This window comes from Lepus europaeus, chromosome 8, assembly GCF_033115175.1.
Source record: "Lepus europaeus isolate LE1 chromosome 8, mLepTim1.pri, whole genome shotgun sequence".
Classification (NCBI taxonomy): Eukaryota; Metazoa; Chordata; class Mammalia; order Lagomorpha; family Leporidae; genus Lepus; species Lepus europaeus.
Genome location: NC_084834.1, coordinates 72,344,799 through 72,364,685, shown reverse-complemented (window position 1 = coordinate 72,364,685; position 19,887 = coordinate 72,344,799). Strand labels below are relative to the sequence as shown.

The 19,887-nt window shown below is 43.9% G+C and overlaps 1 non-coding gene across 1 annotated transcript; it reads right to left on the bottom strand.

Moving 5' to 3' along the window:
- Positions 1-2,720: 2,720 nt before the first annotated feature.
- Positions 2,721-2,828, bottom strand: LOC133766112 (U6 spliceosomal RNA). Its single transcript, XR_009866664.1, has one exon. It is a non-coding gene; the product is annotated as a U6 spliceosomal RNA (small nuclear RNA).
- Positions 2,829-19,887: the final 17,059 nt, after the last annotated feature.

Genomic DNA, 19,887 nt, shown 5'->3' with positions numbered 1-19,887 from the left:
TGTCTCTCCTCACTGTCTGTAATTCTACCCCTCAAAGAAATAAATAAAAATATTTAAAATAATAAAAAAAGAAAGCAGATGAAGATGTTCAAGTATTGGGGCTCCTGCCACCTACATGGGAGACCTGGATGGAATGCCAACTCTCGGCTATGGCCTGACCCAGACCTGGCCCAGCCCTGGCTGTTGAAACCATTTAGGGGAGTGAACCAGTAGATGGAAAATCTCTCTCTGTATGTCTCTCTCAACTACGCTCCATCCCCATCTGCAGCTCTGCCTTTCTAAATATTTCTTTAAGAGAGAGAGAGAGGGAGAATCTGATCCAGTGGTGTAAGTGTTTGATGCTATTGTTGAGATACTACTCGGTATACTGCATCCCATATTAGATTGCCTGGGTTCAAGTTCTGGCTTTACTTCCAATTTCAGCTTCCTGATAATGCACACCCTGGGAGGTAGCAGCTGATTACTCAAGTACTTGGGTCCCTGCCACCCACATAGGAGACCTGGTTGGAGTTCCAGGCTCCTGGCTTCCACCTGGTCCAACCCCAGCCATCACAGTTATTTGGGGAGTGAAACAGTGGGTGGAAGCACTCTTTCTCTCTCTCTATGTAACTCTGCCTTTCAAATAAATAGATAAATCTTTTAAAAAAATAAATTAAGAGACCTGTGGCCAGTTACAAGAGTAAATTGCACACCAGGAAGAAGGATGACTTCAATATTTCAAGCACTGTTAGATATACTTATAGGCTGATAAATAGGAGACATTAAATGATCTCATTCCCTCTACCTCAGTTACAGTGGAGCTTGTGAAGATCAGATGAAACCTCACCAAAGACTATCTCACAATGAGTTCATAGCACATTCTATTGGTATTCCCACTGTCCCTGAGTGTGTAATTGTGATGGATATGCAAACACTCATCCTGAACTATGTAACAAGATTCATTGTTATTTGAAAGTTAAGGCTACAGCCTGCTTAATTTTTTTTTTTAATGTATTTTAAAGGCAGAGTTATAGAGAGAAGAGAAATGGGACTTCCATCTGCTGGCTTACTCTCCAGATGACCACAATGGCCAGAGTTCATCCGGGTTTCCCATGTGCATAGCAGGGGCCTAAGTACTCAGGCCATCTTCTGCTGCTTTCCTAGGTACATTAGCAGGAAGCTGTATTGGAAGTGGAGCAGCTGAGTCTCGAACCAGCACTCATACGGGATGCCAACATTGCAGAAGGAGGCTTAATCCACTGCTGCTCTACTTCTGATCCAGCTCTCTGCTATGGCCTGGGAAAGCAATAGAAGATGGCCCAAGTCCTTGGGCCTCTGCACTCACGTGGGAGACCTGGAAGAATCTCTTGGCTCCTGGCTTCAGATCAGCTTAGCTCTGGCCATTGTGGTCAATTGGGGAGTGAAGCAGCAGAGTGGAAGACCTCTCTCTCTCTCTGCCTCTCCTTCTCTCTCTGTGTAACTCTGACTTTCAAATAAATAAAATAATTCTTAAAAAATAAAAAAAGGAAAAAGAAAAATGAGATAGAAGATACATGAATTAAAGAAAAGCAATACAGAGAATTAACAAAGTTAAAAATTGATTCTTTGAAAAGACCAGTAAAAATGACAAACCTTTGCCTTAAAAAAAATTTTTTTAAATAGGGAATGAAAGAGGGATTGTAACTACTGATCTTAGAGAAATACAAAGAATTTTAGGGGCCAGCTTTGTGCCAGCATCCCTTATGAGACCCAGTTCTAGTCCCAGTTGCTCTGTTTCCAGTCCAGCTCTCTGATACATGCCTAGGAAAGCAGCAGAGGATGGGTGCTTGGACCCCTGCCACCAACATGGGAGACCCAGACAGGGATCCTGGCTCCTGGCTTCAACCTGGCCCAGCCCTGGCTGTTGTGGCCATTTGGGGAGTGAAACAGTGGGTGGAAGACCTCTCTCTCTCTCTCTCTCCCTCTCTGTGATGCTGCCTTTCAAATAAATAAATAAATCTTTTTAAAAAATTCCCTGCAAAGAAAAGCTGAAATCAGATGGCTTCACTGGTGAATTATATAAAATATTTCAAGAATTAATACTTATTCTTTACAAATCACTCAAAATATAAAAGGAGACATTTCCTATTTCATTCTATGTGAACAGTATTACCCAGATACTAAAACTAGACTAAGATAACAAAAATTAATATAGACACAAAATTCCTTAACTAAGTACTAACAAACAAATACTAGATACATTAAAAGAAATTATGTACCATGAAAAAATGAAATGTCTTCCAGGAATGCAAGATTGTTTTGTTTTGATATCAATAAAACTAATGCAATATCCAATATTACATTATTTTATCACAATATGCAATTATTAGTTGACTAAAAGACAAAGCCATATGAATATAGATCCAATTAATACATTTGACAAAAACTAATAACCTTGATAATAAAAATCAGGAATAGAAGAGAATTTCCTCAACCTGATAAAGAACATCTATGAAAAAAATCTCCAGCTGTCATCACAATTGGTACAGAAAACTGAATGTATTTTCCCCTTTAAAATCAGAAACTAGACTAGGGTGTCCCCTTTTGTTGCTTTTTATTCAAAATTTATTCTCCAAATGTTACCATTAAGAAGATGAAAAGACAACTGTGACAGTTAACTCCATGTCCTCGTCCAGGCAATGGTTGTTCTGTTGTGAGGTCAAAACCAAACTGCATCCTTCTGTGAAGGTTTTATTTCTTTATTAACTACAGAATGACTCGTGACTCTGCATGTCATCTTTGCATAAGGGCTATGCTCATCCTCTCTTTATATTGTTCCATTTTAGTATATGTGCTGCTGAAGCCAGCACTGTGAAGGTATTTTTTAAGATGTGATTGCTACTTAAATCAGCAGACTTTGGGTAAAGCCATTTTACCCTCCACAACATGGGTGGGCTTTATCCAATCAATTGAAAGCTTTAGAGAAAATACTGGTCCTGGAAAAGAAAGGAATTCTGTTTCCAGACTGTAACAGCATCTCTGGACAGAATTTTCAGCCTGTCAACCTGCCCTACAGATTTCAGACTTGCCCAGATGTATTTGTTAAGGAAGCATGTTTTTAGTGTAAACTGGCATTTCTTTTCTGAATACCCAAACTAGTACATCATTTATCCTAATAGATGAATTTATGTAACCAGAGAGATGGTCCTAATTCTCTGCTTCAGAAATTTTACAAAAGTTTCTTACAGATATAAGGAACAAAAACTTATGCTGTATTTTAGGCCCCTGTTCTATACGATTATATATGCAATCTGTATTTCTTTCTTTTCTAATTTGAGAGACAGAAAGACAGCTTCCATCTGCTGACTAACTCCCTAGATGTCCCCAACGACAACCAGGTTGAAACTGGGAGCCAGGTCTCCCTATCCAGATCTCCCACATAGGGGCAGGAACCCAATTCCTTGAGCTGTCACCACTGCCTCCCCGGGGTCTGTATGATTAAGAAGCTGGAGTCTGGAATCAAAGCTGGGAAACAAACTCAGGTACTCTGCTATGGGACATGGGTCCTCTTACCCAGTAGGCTAAACACCCTCCTCTGTAATCTGCATTTGTTAACTCCTTCTTAAAGCAATAAACAAGGTAACACTGGCTGACAATGAACGGAGACTTCTTGATGCTGCCTGAAATCTAGCAAGAAACTGATTCTCCTCTTCAACTGCCAGACATTGGATTACTGACTATGTTGTTTGTACTAACTAGCTTATGGATAAAAGAGGAAGGAACAAGGACATTAAGTGACAAAAACTAACTAACTAGATAAATAAATAAAATTGAGGTAAACAGGAGATTGTTTGGCATCACCAAGACCAGGGAATAAATCCTGTGCCACCTCACCCTTAGGGAAGCAGTAGAGCACAGATTCCTTAAAGCACAATGGGGAAATTAATGCCGGTTCCAGGAGGCCTGGGTAGCAGGAGGAACTCAAGGAACATCTGGGAGGAGGACCTGAAGAACTAAGTGACTTTTAGGAACTTTCTCTGGGAATTTTAAAAAACAAAAGCAATGAATCTCTCCACTGAATTATAGGTGGTTGGAAAATTTCCTTTTACCAAATCCATAAATATGAAAATTGTCTCCTTTGATCCAGAAGGAAGTCATAAGTCAAATGCCGGGATTGAAATAGAATTCCTTAGAAGTTAGACAAGAGGGAAGAGACCAAGTTTTGTGCTTTCAAATAAACTACTTTCAAAGGTCCCTAAATAGACACACTGTCTGCAGTCCCCCAAAATATAAATTGATAACAATATATCGCATGTCTTTCATAAATGTACGGTTTGAGTGTTTTAAAACAAAACAAAAAGAAGAGAATGTATCCCAAAATGCCTCTGTCAATTAGTTGATTGGACTCAGAACCCCCTTTTCCCCTAATTCTATAGTTCAGGGTTTCAGATGAGACCTAGAAACCCCCCCCTTTTTTTAAAGATTTATTTATTTATTTGCAAGGCAGAGTTACAGAGAGAAAGAGAGACAGGGTAATGGGGAGGGCGAGAGAAATATTCCACATGTTGGTTCACTCCCCAAATGGCTGCAACAGCCAGGGCTGAGCCAGGTGAAAGCCAGGATCCCGGAACTCCATCAAGGTCTCCCACAGGGGTGGCAGGGGCCCAAGCACTTGGAGCATCTTCTTTTTGCTTTCCCAGGAGCATTAGCATGCAACCGGACTGGAAGTGGAGCAGTGAGGACTCAAATCAGCACCCAGAACCCATAAAAGATTCCACCCTTGGTCTGGTGCTATGGCATAGCGGGTAAATCCTCTGCCTGCAGTGCCAGCATTCCATATGGGCTCTGGTTCAAGTCCTGACTGCTCCACTTCATATCCAGCTCTCTGCTATGGCCTGGGAAAGCAGTAGAAGATGGCTCAAGTTCATGGGCCCCTGCACCCATGTAGGAAACTTGGAAGAATCTCCTGGCTTCTGGTTTCAGATCGGTCCAGCTCCAGCCATTGTGGCCATTTGGAGAGTGAATCAGCAGATGGAAGACTCTCTCTCTCTCTCTCTCTCTCTCTCTCTCTGTAACTCTACCTTTCAAATAATAAATAAGAAATCTTTAAAAAAAGAAGGAGGAGGAGGAGGAGGAGGAGGAGGATTGCAGCATCGTAGGCAGTGGTTGAATGTGCTGCACCACAAGGCAGACCTGGAGACCTTGAAATTCTTTTTACCCATATGCAGTTGAAAATCTGGACCATCCAAATGTTGAGGTTTTTTTGTTTTGTTTTGTTTTGTTTTGTTTTTAACAAGTAGAGTGGACAGTGAGAGAGAGAGAAAGAGAGAAAGGTCTTCCTTTTTCCGTTGGTTCACCCCCCCAATGGCCGCTGCGGCCAGCGTGCTGCAGCTGGCACACCGCGCTGATCTGAAGCCAGGAGCCAGGTGCTTCTCCTGGTCTCCCATGCGGGTGCAGGGCCCAAGCACTTGGGCCATCCTCCACTGCCTTCCCGGGCCATAGCAGAGAGCTGGACAGGAAGAGGAGTGACCAGGACAGAATCCAGCGCCCCGACCAGGACTAGAACCCGGTGTGCCGGTGCCACAGGTGGAGGATTAGCCTATTGAGCCATGCCGCCGGCCTCCAAATGTTGAGTTCTAAGCAGAAAGTTCTTTGAGTCTTAAACTGTTTGTTTTTTTTTTTTTCTGACAGGCAGAGTGGATAGTGAGAGAGAGAGACAGAAAGAAAGGTCTTCCTTTTTCCGTTGGCTCACCCTCCAGTGGCCGCTGCAGCCAGCGCATCTCGCTGATCCGAAGCCAGGAGCCAGGTGCTTCTCCTGGTCTCCCATGCGGGTGCAGGGTCCAGGGACTTGGGCCATCCTCCACTGCCTTCCCGGGCCATAGCAGAGAGCTGGCCTGGAAGAGGGGCAACCGGGATAGAATCCGGCGCCCCAACTGGGACTAGAACCCGGTGTGCTGGCGCCGCAAGGCTGAGGATTAGCCTGTTAAGCCACGGCGCCGGCCTTAAACTGTTTTGACCTCTGAAGGTGGACACCAGGGGAAGAGCAGTTTTCATAGTAATATTCCTGGTTTATTATAAACACAGACAGTTGTATAGCAGAGCATACAGCTATCCAAAGTCCAATCTGATATATAAACCTAATTTTTAAAATTCATTTAAAAATTTTAAAAATTAACATCATTTTAAATAAAAGTTCTGCATGTTCATAGTTTCCTTTTTCTATCTCAATCCTTACCTTCCTTTCCTTTTTTTTTTTTTTAAAGATTTATTTATTTATTTGAAAGTCAGTGTTACACAGATATGGAGAGGCAGAGAGAGAGAGAGAGAGAGATCTTCCATCCACTGGTTCACTCCCCAAATGGCCACAATGGCCGGAGCTGCATCAATCCAAAGCCAGGAGCCAGGAGCTTCCTCCAGGTCTCCCACGTGGAAACAGGGGCCCAAGGACTTGGGCCATCTTCTACTGCTTTCCAGGGCCATAGCAGAGAGCTGGATCAGAAGTGGAGCAGCTGGGACTCAAACTGGCACCCATATGGGATACTGGCACTGCAGGTGGTAGCTTTACCCACCACACCACAATAAATAAAAAACTAAAAATGAATTAAAAACTAAAAAAAAAAAATAGTATGACAAAAGAACCTATTCCTCAGCTTTTGAGACAAGTGCTGTTCAAAGTCCTCACATCTTTAAGTGTCAATTTCACTTATACAGATTACCTTTTAGGTGCTCTATTAGTTACCATAGATCAGTGAGAGCATATGGTATTTGTCCTTTTGGGACTGGGTTATTTCACTAAGTATAATGTTTTCTAGTTGCATCAATTTTGTTGCAAATGACAAGATTTCAGTGTTGTTTTTTGTTTGTTTGTTTGTTTTTGTTTTTACCACTGTGCAGTATTCCATGCTGTACATATCCCACAATTTCTGTATCCATTCTTCAGCTGATGGACATTTGGGTTGATTCCATATCTTAGCTATTATGAATCGAGCTGCATCTTCATCTCTGTCTCTCCTCCTCTCTCTATTGCTCTCCATTTCAAATATAAATAAATCTTTTTTTTTTTTTTTTTTTTTGGACAGGCAGAGTGGATAGTGAGAGAGAGAGACAGAGAGAAAGGTCTTCCTTTTTGCCGTTGGTTCACCCTCCAATGGCCGCTGCGGCCGGCGCATCTCGCTGATCTGAAGCCAGGAGCCAGGTGCTTCTCCTGGTCTCCCATGTGGGTGCAGGGTCCAGGGACGTGGGCCATCCTCCACTGCACTCCCGGGCCATAGCAGAGAGCTGGCCTGGAAGAGGGGCAACCGGGATAGAATCCGGCGCCCCAACCAGGACTAGAACCCGGTGTGCCGGCGCTGCAAGGCGGAGGGTTAGCCTGTTAAGCCACGGCGCCAGCCTATAAATCTTTTTTTTTTTTTCTAAATGAAGAATTACCTTACATGTTTAGGCTCATATAAGAACCCCCAGGATTCAGCTTGTAATGGACATGGAATATAAGGTTTTAGAATTTTATGCCATGTCTAGAAGACCACAGAAGAAAGGTTATAACTAGGGCTCCTCTTTCCCATTACTCTTTGTCCAAGTCTTTTCCCCAGAATGCTTGCTAGGCCATGCATTCCTCCTGAGCTGGACTCCCACCTTCATTTTCCAAGCAAGACATGTTATTGAGATAAAGCCTTGGCCAGCTTACATTCTGGCCTCTCTGGCCTCATCTGCTGAATGGTCTGGCTCCCAAAACAGCAGGAGAAATTTTATTAGAGATGCCAGTGGTTTTTGTACAACTCATTCCAAGTTGCTTGTGACCATTCTCATTCTCCAGATTGCTGAAAAAAGTTACACACTGGTGTCAACCTCAGCTCAAGGAAAGCCTCAAGTCCTTTGCATCGAGCCTGTCTTGTCTCATCTTGAGATGTTCTTCACCTATTGTCAATGTGTAGCTGAAAAAGAGGCAGCTAAAAGCATAACCTTTGTCATAGTCTTCCAGCTTCTTAAGTATCCCTTCCTACTTGCCTGAGATTGAATAGAAAGGCAACTACGGTGTCATCCATTATTCCGCAAGTACATCATACCACAATTCTCCCTTCTCAAAGTGTCTGAAACACTCAGGACTTACATCATCAGCTGAGAATTTATCCCACTGTTAGGACAACCCTGGTTGGCAATTTAGTCCATAAGTCACACTCGACCAAAAATTCAATGTTCTATTATCCACTTGGTTATGGACTATGTTTAAGATATTTCCAGTCTTAATGACCTTTTGTGAAAAAATCATTTTACAGCAATAGCCAAATAGACATTGTTAGCACTCTAATGAAAATGATGACAAAATTCACCTTTAATGAGGTATACAGTTTAATTTAGTGTTGTTTTCCATTTGTGAAAGGAGCATGGTAGGTTTGTTGTAAATATAAAATCTCTAACAGATGCAAGTGACTTGGCTGTGTATGGAGAAAAACAATTCCCTAATCACAGATGACAGAAACTCTGAACAGCTACCTTGCCAGCCCACACCAGAGGAAAAAATGATGTGCCCAGCCAGTGTAACTGTCTGTAGAACTTCTAGGGGAGTCTCAGCAGAAGTTAACATCCTCTAAAGGAGAAATACAGCACCTTTGTGATACTGGGAAAGTCTGAATTTGAGGCAAAGGGACTTTTGGGTAGCTGTTAGCATTTCATTGACTGGGGAACAATGAAGAAATCACTCAGATTTATCTATGCCTCACTTTCCGTTTCTGTGAAAGAAACAGGGTGTTTGGAGATCTTAAGATCATATATGTTAGGTGTGAACCCTGTATCATCCACATTACAGCCCATTCTGACACTCAGGAAAGTAAGTGACCTTCGAAAAGTTACTTAAATTCCCTATGGATCAGTTGTTGCATTTTCAAATTGGAAAAGATAATTAGGGGCTGATGCTGTGATGTAGAGGGTTATGCCTCCTCCTGAAGTGCCAGCATCCCATTTGGGCACTGGTTCGAGTCCCGGCTGCTCCTCTTCAGACCCAGCTCCCAGCTAATGGTCTGGGAGAGCAAGTGAGGATGATCCAACTGCTTGGACCCCTGCAGCCATGTGGGAGATCCAGAAGAAGCTCCTGACTCCTAGCTTTGGCCTGGCCCAGCTCCTGCTGTTGAGGCCATTTGGAGAGCGAACCAGAGCATGGAAGACATCTCTTTCTCTCTCTCTATAACTCTGCCTTTCAAATAAATAAAATGATTCTTTAAAAAAAAAGAAAAGAAAAGAAAAGATAATAATATACCAACTTTTTGCAATATTTAAAAGATTAAATTGGTGAGTATGTGTAAAGTTCCTAAAACATTGGCAGGTATAGAGCAATAATTCAACCTATGATGGTATTTCAAAAAGTTTGTAAAGGGACAGATATTTGGCACAGCAGTTAAGATGCCACTTGGGACACCTACATCTCCAATCTGGAAGCTCCTGATTCCAGCTTATTCCTAATGCACCCCTGGTAGGCAGCAAATGATGGTACAAGTGCTTGCGCTCCAGCCACACACGTGGAGACCCAAACTGAGAACCAGGCTCATGGCTTCTACACAGCCCAGCTAGGCTAATGCAAGCATTTGGGGAGTGAGACAGTGGGTAGATCATCTTTTTCTGTGTTTGTCTCTCTATTTTTGTCTCTCAAATAAAATGAAAAGCAAATTTAAGAATTTTAAATAAATAAAATGTTTATAGTGGTGCAAAAAATTGTGAAATACATGCATATGAGGGATTTTCAAAAAATTCACAAAACATATGATAAAAATAAAAAATTAATAAAACATATATGATAAAAAATAAAAATAAATTTAAAAGTTTTTTAAAGATTTATTTATTTATTTATTTGAAAGGTAGAGTTACAGCAACAGAAGGAGAAACAGAGAGATCTTCCATCTGCTGGTTTACTCCCCAAATGGCTGCAACAGCCAGGGCTGGGCCCTGTCAAAGCCAGGAGCCAGGAGCTTCTTCCAAGTCCTTCCAAGTGGGTGACAGGGGCCCAAGCACTTCCAGGCTTTCCTTGTAGCTTTAACAGGGAGCTGGAAGGGAAGAGGAAAGCTGCTGGGACTCCAACCAGCACCCATTTGGGATGCTGGCATTGCAGACAGCAGCCTAACCTATTACACCACAATGCTGGCCCCAGATTTTGAAATTTTTAAAACCAAAATAAACTTAACCTTAAAAATTTTTTAAATTCATTTATTTTTATTTTTATTTTGAACGCGAAATAGAAACCAAGATCTTCTACTGAAACTTAGCTTTTTTTTTTTTTTTTTTTTTGACAGGCAGAGTGGACAGTGAGAGAGACAGAGAGAAAGGTCTTCCTTTTGCCGTTGGTTCACCCTCCAATGGCCGCCGCAGTAGGCGCACTGCGGCCGGCGCACCGTGCTGATCTGATGGCAGGAGCCAGGCGGTTCTCCTGGTCTCCCATGGGGTACAGGGCCCAAGGATTTGGGCCATCCTCCACTGCACTCCCTGGCCACAGCAGAGAGCTGGCCTGGAAGAGGGCCAACCAGGACAGGATCGGTGCCCCGACCAGGACTAGAACCCGGTGTGCTGGTGCCGCAAGGCGGAGGATTAGCCTAGTGAGCCGCGGCGCCGGCTGAAACTTAGCTTTTAATTCCATTTATTTCTGTGAGTTTTATTAAAGAATTATTTATTTATTTGAAAGGCAGAGTTAGAGAGAGACAGAGAGAGAGAGAGAGAGAGAGGGAGAGAGAGAGAAAGACATCTTCTATTTGCTGGTTCACTCCCCAAATGGCCATAACAGCAGAGTTGGGCCAGACCAGGCCAAAGCCAGGAGCGTGGAACTCCATCCAGGTCACCCATGTGAGTGGCAGGAACACTAAATACTCAGGCCATCTTCCACTACTTTCCCAGATGCATTAGCAGGAAGCTGGGTCAGAAGTGGAGCAGCCAGGACTTGAACCAGCAGCCATTATAGGATACTGGCATCACAGAGCATCGCTTAATGCACCATGTCATGATGCCAGCTCCTTATGTGAACTTTCTAGTTCTAGAGAGATAGCCATCAAAGCAAGACATTTTTTAAAAAAGATTTATTTATTTATTTGAAAATCAGAGTTACACAGAGAGAGGAGAGGCAGAGAGAATGAGAGGTCTTCCATCCACTAGTTCACTCCCCAATTGGCTGCAACAGCTGGAGCTGCACTGATCCAAAGCCAGGAGCCAGGAGCTTCTTCCGGGTTTCCCACGTGGGTGCAGGGGCCCAAGGACTTGGGCCATCTTCTACTGTTTCCAGGGCCATAGCAGAGAGCTGGATGGGAAGTGGAGCAGCCAGGAAGCGAACTGGTGCCCATATGGGATGCCGGCGCTTCAGGCCAGGGCATCAACCTGCTGTGCCACAACACTGGCCCCACCAAGACATTTTTTAAAAGGTTTTTCTTTTCTTTTCTTTTCTTTTTTTTTTTTTTTTAAGGCAGAGTGACAGAAAGGGAGGAAAAGAGAGACAGACAGAGAGAGAGAGAAAGGGACAGAATTTCCATTCCCTGGTTCACTCCCCAAATGACTGCAACAGTGGGGCTAGGCCAGGCTGGACTAAGGGACCAAGGACTTTGGGCCATCATGTGCTGTCTTCCCAGGTGTATCAGTAGGAAGCTAGATCAGAAGTGCAAAGTAGTGAGGACAAATACCAGAGCTTCAGTACAGAATGAGCCACAACTCCTATGTCCAAGACCGTTTAAAACAGTCAGAGGCTGCTTTGAACTTAAAGCTAGTGAGACTGTGACTGGTCCCTTTGAATGGCTCTAACAGCCAAGGCTGGGCCAGGCCAAAGCCAGGAACCTGGAACTCCATTTGGGTCTCTTGTATCAGTGGCAAGGACTCAAGCATTTGGGCCATCATGCATTGCTTTCACAAACACATTAGTAGGGAGCTGGATTGGAAGTGGAGAAGCTGGGATTCAAATCACCATTGGCATTGCAAGTGGCAGCTTAACTTGCTATGGCGCAACACTAGCCCCAAAAGAAAAAACTTTAAACTGAGAATCATACTATGGGATCCCTTGAACTTTCTTTGCCACCACCAACCAACGTGGCCCTAAGTGATTTAGGCTTTCAGGCTCTCACCTGATAACTGAAGGAAGTAAATTAATAATTTCTAAAGGTCCTTGAGCTCTAATGGTCTCCCCAGTTAGGTTGTACCTGACAATATTATTCTGAAATAATTGGGGCATCATTTTGTAATAGGTATTTTTCATGCAACATCCAAAGCTGGGCCAGGCTGAAGCCAAGAGCCCTGAGATTCTTCTGGGTCTCCCATGTGGGCACAGGGGCCCACGCACTTTGGCCATCTTCCATTGCTTTCCCAGGCACATTAGCAAGGAGCTGAATCATAAGTGGAGCAGCTGGGACTCCAACCAGCACCCATATGGGATGCCAATACGGCAGGCTGAGGCTTAACCTTCTATGCCACAGTGCCAGCCCCCAGCACATGTTTTTGCTTACATACATTAAGCTCATTTTCCTTCTTTTAAACCTCAAATTGAAAGTTTGTGCCAACTAAAAAAGAGACTCTCATGAATGTTGAACCAAAGAAAACAACAAAATATATTTTACAACAGTCAAGAATAGAACAATATGCTCTATCCAAATGTACACTTTTTTTTTTTATTTTTTAAAGATATATTTATTTGAAAGGTAGAGTTACAGAGGGAGAGGGAGAAACAGAATCTCCCATCCTCTTGTTAACTCTCCAAATGTCCTCAACACTTGAGTTTGGACCAGGCCACAGCCAGGAGCCTGGAATTCCCTCCAGATCTCCCACATGGGTGCAGGGACCCAAGCACCTGGGTTGTCTTCTGCTACTTTCTCAGGTGCATTAGCAGGAAGCTGGATCAGAAGTAAAACAATCAAGACTTGAACCAGTTCTCTTTTGGGATGCTGGCATCACAGGTGGCCTTAAATATACATATGAGGGCAACTCGAAAAATGAAAACTTCATTAAGACTCACTCCAAGGAAACTGCTGGGGAGATGGGAGAGCAAGCACACTACTTAAAGGAGAACTTCAGTTACATTTTGGAAGGCACTTGTAAAAAACAGGGTTGTTAAAAAAAACAGGATTGTTTTTGTGTGGACAAAATCATCTCAAGTAGTGCTAATGAGTCAGAAAGAAGATAAATAGATCAAGTGGCTTAAAATTATTATCTAAAAAAAAAACAGATGACAACCTACAAAGAAGAAAGTTGAGTAAGAAAAATGAAAGAGGGGCTGGCATTGTGGGTGGCAGCAGGTTAAACCATTGCTGGGATGCCCGCATCCCATATCCGCACACAGGTTCAGGTCCTGGCTGCTTGCTTCCCATTCAGCTCCCTGTTAATGTGCTTGGGAAAGCAGAGGAAGATGGGCCAAGTATTTAGGTTCCTGTCTTCCACGTGGGAGACCCAGATGGAGCTCCAGGCTCAGGGCTTTGCCCTGGCCCAGCCCTAGCCATTGTAGTCATTTGGAGCGTGAATCAGCTGATGAAAGATCTCTCTTTCTCTGTAACTCTGCCTTGCAAAGAAGGAAGGAAGGAAAGAAGGAAGGGAGGGAGGGAGGGAGAGAGGAAAGGAGGGAGGGAGGGAGGGAAGGAGGAAGGGGAGGGAGGGAGGGAGGAAATTCAAAACAAAATATTGTTCAAAAACCGAAGGAAGAGAATCAAAAGGCTTTCCAGAGAAATGAAGAAGCAGTGAAACAAAGAACTAGCATAAAGAGGGGAGGGAGGTAAGTCAGAAAAGAACACAAAGAGTATTAATAAAGCATCAGAAAGACTTCTTCCATATTCCAAGAAAGAGAGAGCCTAGATTATTCAAACATGTCATGGGAGACAAAAACAACAGAAAACTGTTCTAGATTAAAGGAAATACACTATCCTTGAAAGAACCCTAGATCATTAAAAAAAAAAAAGTTATAAAGGCATCAGGACAATTGGTGACTATGGATTGTATATTGGACATTAGTATTATGTAAATTTATAAATTTCCAGGTCCGGCATCCTATGTGAGCACCATTTTGAGTCCTGGCTGCTCCACTTCTAATCCAGCTCCATGCTAATGTGGAAGCAGTGGAAGATGAGCCAAGAGTTTGGTTCCCTGCCACCCACATGGCAGACCCTGATGGAGTTCTTAGCCGCTGGCTTTGGCCTGGCCCAGCCAGGCCATTCTACAAACAGGGAATGGAAGATAACTCTCTTGCGTTGTCTCTCCTTCTCTCTCTGGGACTCTGCCTTTCAGATAAATTAACTTTATAAATTTTTTTTTAAAAAAGAACCAGTGCTATGGCGTAGCAGGTTAAGCTACCATCCGCAATGCCATCATCCCTTATGGGCACCGGTTTGAGTCTCGGCTGCTCCACTTCCCATTCAGCCCCCTGCTAGTGTGCCTGGGAAAGCAGTGGAGAGTGGCCCAAGTTCCTGGGTCCCTGCCTGGGAGACCTGAAGAAAGCTCCTGGCTCCTGGCTCCTGGCTCCTGGCTTCAGCCTGGCCCAGCCCTGGCCATTTGGAGAATGTATTAGCCGATGGAAGATCATGTTCTTCTCCCTGTCTCTCTCTCTCTCATTGTAATTCTGACTTTCAAATAAAATAAATCTTTAAAAAATAAAGAAAAAATAAATTGCTAGAGTGGCAATAATAGTGTGGTTCTGTATATATACTGTTATGTTTTGAACAGGAATTCACTCCCCCGACACTTGCAGACATTTAAACTCCAGTTTTATGTTAATGGTTCATGAATTAAGGGTGGAGACCTGATCTAATTATGGCATCTAGGAAGGGAGCTGGTGGGAGGTCTTCAGTTCTTGGAGGGCTTGTCCTTGGAAGGTCGGTCTCTCAGACACTTGGCTATTTAAGCTGAGCCTGGCCCAGTTTCTCTTTCTGCCTTGTGGCTCACCCTGTCATCCCCACTCTGTGCATGTTCTGGCATCAGAGAGCAGAATCAGCGAGACCACCCAATCCAAACCTTCAGAACTGTAAGCAAAAAAAATCCTTCTTCTTTTTCCTAAAACTTTCTCCAACAGCTGTGGTGTCAGAGAAATGGTTCATTACTGTACAGTATGCATGAGGAAGTGGAGGAGTCTTTGGCATTTGTTAACGGAGAAGGTTGGGAGGGTTTGGGGGAGGAGGCTGGAGAAAGCAGAGTGTCTTGTGTGATTCTGAACAGGGTTCAGAGACTACAGGGTTAGCGGAAATGTGTTCATGTTTCAGGTGGAAATGAGGGTTCTGTTAGGAACTGGCCCACAGGCCACCTGTGTAAATGGCAGCAAAGAACCTGTGTTTGTGTGTGCGTGTTCCTGCCTTGAGACCTTGTGAAAGGCAGAACTTGAAAAGATTCGTTTGGTGGAAGAGATTTTAAGGCAGCAAAGTGTTGGGATGCAGCCTGGGAGTTGTTGCCTGGTATTGGTGTTTCAGTGAGAACCAGGAGCAAAACGGAGCAGTGCGTAAAGATTTGGAGATGTCGGCCGGCACTCGTGGCTCACTAGGCTAATCCTCCGCCTGGGGCGCCGGTACTGCGGGTTTTAGTCCCAGTTGGGGTGCCGGATTCTGTCCCGGTTGCTCCTTTTCCAGTCCAGCTCTCTGCTGTGGCCTGGGAAGGCAGTGGAGGATGGCCCAAGTGCTTGGGCCCTGCACCCGCATGGGAGACCAGGAGGAAGCACCTGGCTCCTGGCTCCTGGCTTCGGATCGGCACAGAGCCAGCCGTACCGGCCATTTGGGGGGTGAACCAACGGAAAAGGAAGACCTTTCTCTCTGTCTCTCTCACACTGTCTAACTCTGCCTGTCCAAAAAAGAAAAAAAAAAATTTTTTTGGAGATGTCTTCCCTGGGTAGGGAAAGGAAAAGTTTGCTCAGGACAGGAAAGTGAAGAGGAGACTCTTGTTAAAGAGATGAGCACAAGCAAAAGGAGCTGTGTGTTAAAGGCGGCCTGGGCAGGTGGGACAATGGCTGAGAGGAGACAGAACCCTGGAGGCATTTCAGAGACCTGGAAGGGTGGAATTGTTCCTGAAACCCCGGCGCCTCAGGCTCTGGATTCTGGCTTGCTTGCAAAGTTCTTGGAGGCCTTTACATTTCTGGCTCAAGGAAGTCTAGGCTTGGCTCCTGCTGGCGGTAAACCTTAGTGTTGCTGGTTTTACAGGCAAAGCAGAACCCAGAAATTAGGGTCATGAGGCTCCCACCAAGGTTTCCTAGTAAAGCCTGGGAAGACAGGCAGAGAACCCACAGAACAAAGGACAGTGAAGCTGTTTGAGTTTCAATAACACAAAGCTGACCAGTATTAGTAGCTACACAAGAGTACTTCAAAAAGTTCATGGGAAATGGAATAAAATTTATTTTGGTGCAAACAACTTTGAAATCCATGCATGATACAAGGAATCTTCCAAATATTCATGGAATGCTTGTTGTCATATGTGGATTTCAAAATCTCTTACACTAAAATATCTACTTTTAAAATTCTATTTTCCATGAGCTTTTTAAATTAAAATCTATTTGTAGGAGCCAGCATTTTGGTGTACAGTGTTAAGCCGCTGCCTACAATGCCAGCATCCTATATAGGGGCCAGTTTGAATCCCAGGTGCTCCACTTCCAATCCTGGGAAAGCAGCAGAGCATGGTCCATGTGCTTGGGCCCCTGCACCCACATAGGAGACCCAAATGAAGCTCCTGGCTCCTGGTTTCAACCTGTACCAGCTCAGAGCATTGTGGTCACTTGGGGAGTGAACCAGCAGGTAGAGGAACTCTTTCTGTGTCTCCCTCTCTCTCTAACTCTGTCTTTCAAATAGACAAAAATAAAATAAATCTTTATAAAATATATAAGCCATGAAATTAAGTCAATAAAGCAACCTATAAAAATAAAAACTTAGGCCGGCGCCGTGGCTCAACAGGCTAATCCTCCGCCTTGCGGCGCCGGCACACCGGGTTCTAGTCCCGGTCGGGGCACCGATCCTGTCCTGGTTGCCCCTCTTCCAGGCCAGCTCTCTGCTGTGGCCAGGGAGTGCAGTGGAGGATAGCCCAAGTGTTTGGGCTCTGCACCCCATGGGAGACCAGGATAAGCACCTGGCTCCTGCCATCGGAACAGCGCGGTGCGCCGGCCGCAGCGCGCTACCGCGGCGGCCATTGGAGGGTGAACCAACGACAAAAGGAAGACCTTTCTCTCTGTCTCTCTCTCTCTCACTGTCCACTCTGCCTGTCAAAAATTAAAAAAAAAAAATAATAAAAAATAAAAACTTAAATAAACTTAGTCTTATAAAGATTTATTTCTTTATTTGAAAAGCAGAGTGATGGAGAAAGAGAGAAAGAGAGAAGCAAAGACAGATCTTCCATCCTCTGGTTCATTTCACAAAGGTCCTAAGGGCTGGCATTGGGCCGTGTCAGGCAGGAGCCAGGAGCCAGGAACTCCATCCAGGTCTCCCATGTGGATGGCAGGGGTACAAGCACTTTGGGCCATTTTCTGCTGCTTTCTCAGGTGCATTAGCAGGGAGCTGGATTGGAAGTGGAGCAGCCAGGGGATTCAAACTCGTACTCTGATATGGAATGGGTGTCCCAAGCCTCAGCCCCTAAAATTTATTTTTAATTATAAAAAGACAGATGACAGCTCCTACAGAGCTCAGCAACTAGTTCACTCCCAATATCTCCCCAACCCTGGCATTTAAAAAAAATTTTTAACCTATATTTTCTCTCTTTTTTTTTTTTTCCTCTCTCTCTCTCTCAGATTTACTTACTTATTTGAAAGTCAGAGTTTCATAGAGAGGGAGAGAGAGAAAAAGATCCTGTACCCACTGGTTCATTTCCCAGATGGCCACAAGAACCAGGGCTGGGCCAGGCTAAAGCCAGGAGCCAGGAGCTTCATCTGGATCTTCCATGTGGGTGGCAGGGTCCCAAACACTTGGACCATATTCTGTGGCCTTTTCCTAGGAGATAAGCAGAAACTGGGTCAAAAGAGCGACTAGGACTCAAAACCAGTGCTCATGGGATGCTGGCCCTGGAAATTTATAATTTACGCAATACAATCCATACTGAAATTTCACCAGTTGTCCCAATGCCAGTGCTCAGGGGATGCAGGCAGTGGCTTAACACACTGAGCTGCAATGGCCTCACCCAACCCTGCTGTTTAAAGTTAAAGTCTGGAACCAACCCAGGTCTCCCATGTGGATAGCAGGAGCCCAGGCACTTGAGTAATCAGTGCTCTCCCCCCCACACCCCTCACACTATCTATATTAACAGGAAGTTTGAGTCATGAGCAAATTGGGGCAACATGGGAATCCTGGATTATCACTGTCCTAACTCCTAGTCAAATGCCTGCCATTGTTTTCCATGAACTTTTGAAGTACCCCTGTATAAATGTTCAGTGCACGGACAGGGGTTTAAAGTTTGTAGAAATAAAATATGTCTTGAAATTAAAAAATCATTCATGTTGTTGGTTAAGTTGTGATACTGTGAGAAAAACAAAATCCATGTGTCCGTGAGCTCAGTGAGCTTCTTTAGCCATGCTGAACTCTTGCCCATCATCTTCCTCCCTTAGAGCTTCATCAAAGAGAATATATGAAACTGAATCAGTACTGGTTATAGATGAGTTGTGCAGATATGGCTCTCAGGCTCTTGGGAGGTTAGTGCTCTTGAAATGAGAACTGCCAGTCTGGACGGGAGCAGTTGCTTTGTGGTATTTATTGGGTAACATTTAGAAAAAGAAAATGGGAACCTCTAAATGCAAATTAAGCCTGTGGTTGTAAAAAAAAAAAAAATTACAAATTAAAAAAATAAGCTAGCCCAGGGGAATTTCTTTTCCTCGATTGAAGTAAAGATGTTACATCTTGAGTAGACAAGCAGGGAACAGCGAATTAGAATCATTGATAAGGACGTGTTTCATATCTCTTAGGCAGAAATGGTGGAAAGTAGACTGATTTGGGAAAATGAGCTGGTGTTTTTATTTTTTTTAAAAGTTGATTACTTCTTTAAAGATCTATTTACTTGAAAGTCAGAGTTGTAGACAGACAGATGATCTTCCATCAGCTGGTGCACTCCCCAAATGGCCGAAACATCCCAAGCTGGGCCAGATCAAAGCCAGGAGCCTGGAACTCCACTGGAGTCTCCCACAGGGGAGCATCCTGCAGGGGACCAAGTACTTGGGCCATCCTCGGCTGCTTTCCCAGGCATATTAGCAGGGAGCTGGATTGAAGTGGAGCAGTGGGACTCATATCCAACAAGCAGACATAAACTATTGAAAGATCTGTTTCTTTAATAACCTAAAAGATGAAAAGCATTAAAGGAACCCTCTCCCAAAGGAGAGAATGCTTGTTAATCAGGAAGCATTCTATCATTACATGAGATTTGAAACTGTAGTGAAGGGAGCTAGCCTTGTGACCCACCTCCCTGCTAGTGCTCCTGTGAAGGCAGCAGAAGATGGCCCAAATGCCTGGGCAACTGCCACCCACATGGTAGAAGCAGATGGAATTCCAGGTGGTCCAGCCCCTGCTGTTGGGACTGTTCTAGCCATCTGGGGATTGAACTAGTGGACAGAAGATATGTGTCACTCTGCCTTTCAAGTAAATAAAAATAAATCTTAAAAAATAAAAACAATTATTGTGAAAAGCAATGGTATGCCCATACGTTCTTGATTTCAGCTTAAATTAGAACAACATGTTTGAATAATTAGGCAAGAGGTTTTAAGAATCTTTGATAATTTCTCACAATTAATCCCAAAGATAGAACAAAAGGGAGCAGTAAGGAAGGAATAGGTGGTGGTGGGAGTAGCGATCTGTAACAAGATAATAATTGAAAGAATAGTAATGGAAATAGTGTTAGGTAGCAAGGTAGACATTTTCCTTTGAGTGAGAGGGACTGTAGAACAAAACTGGGTATTCCTGTGCTTGAACGAGGGAAGAAATGTAGGGGCTGTGGCTGTGGAAGCAGCCCAGCATTTGCACATCAAGAACCTCACCCTTGTTCAATGATTTT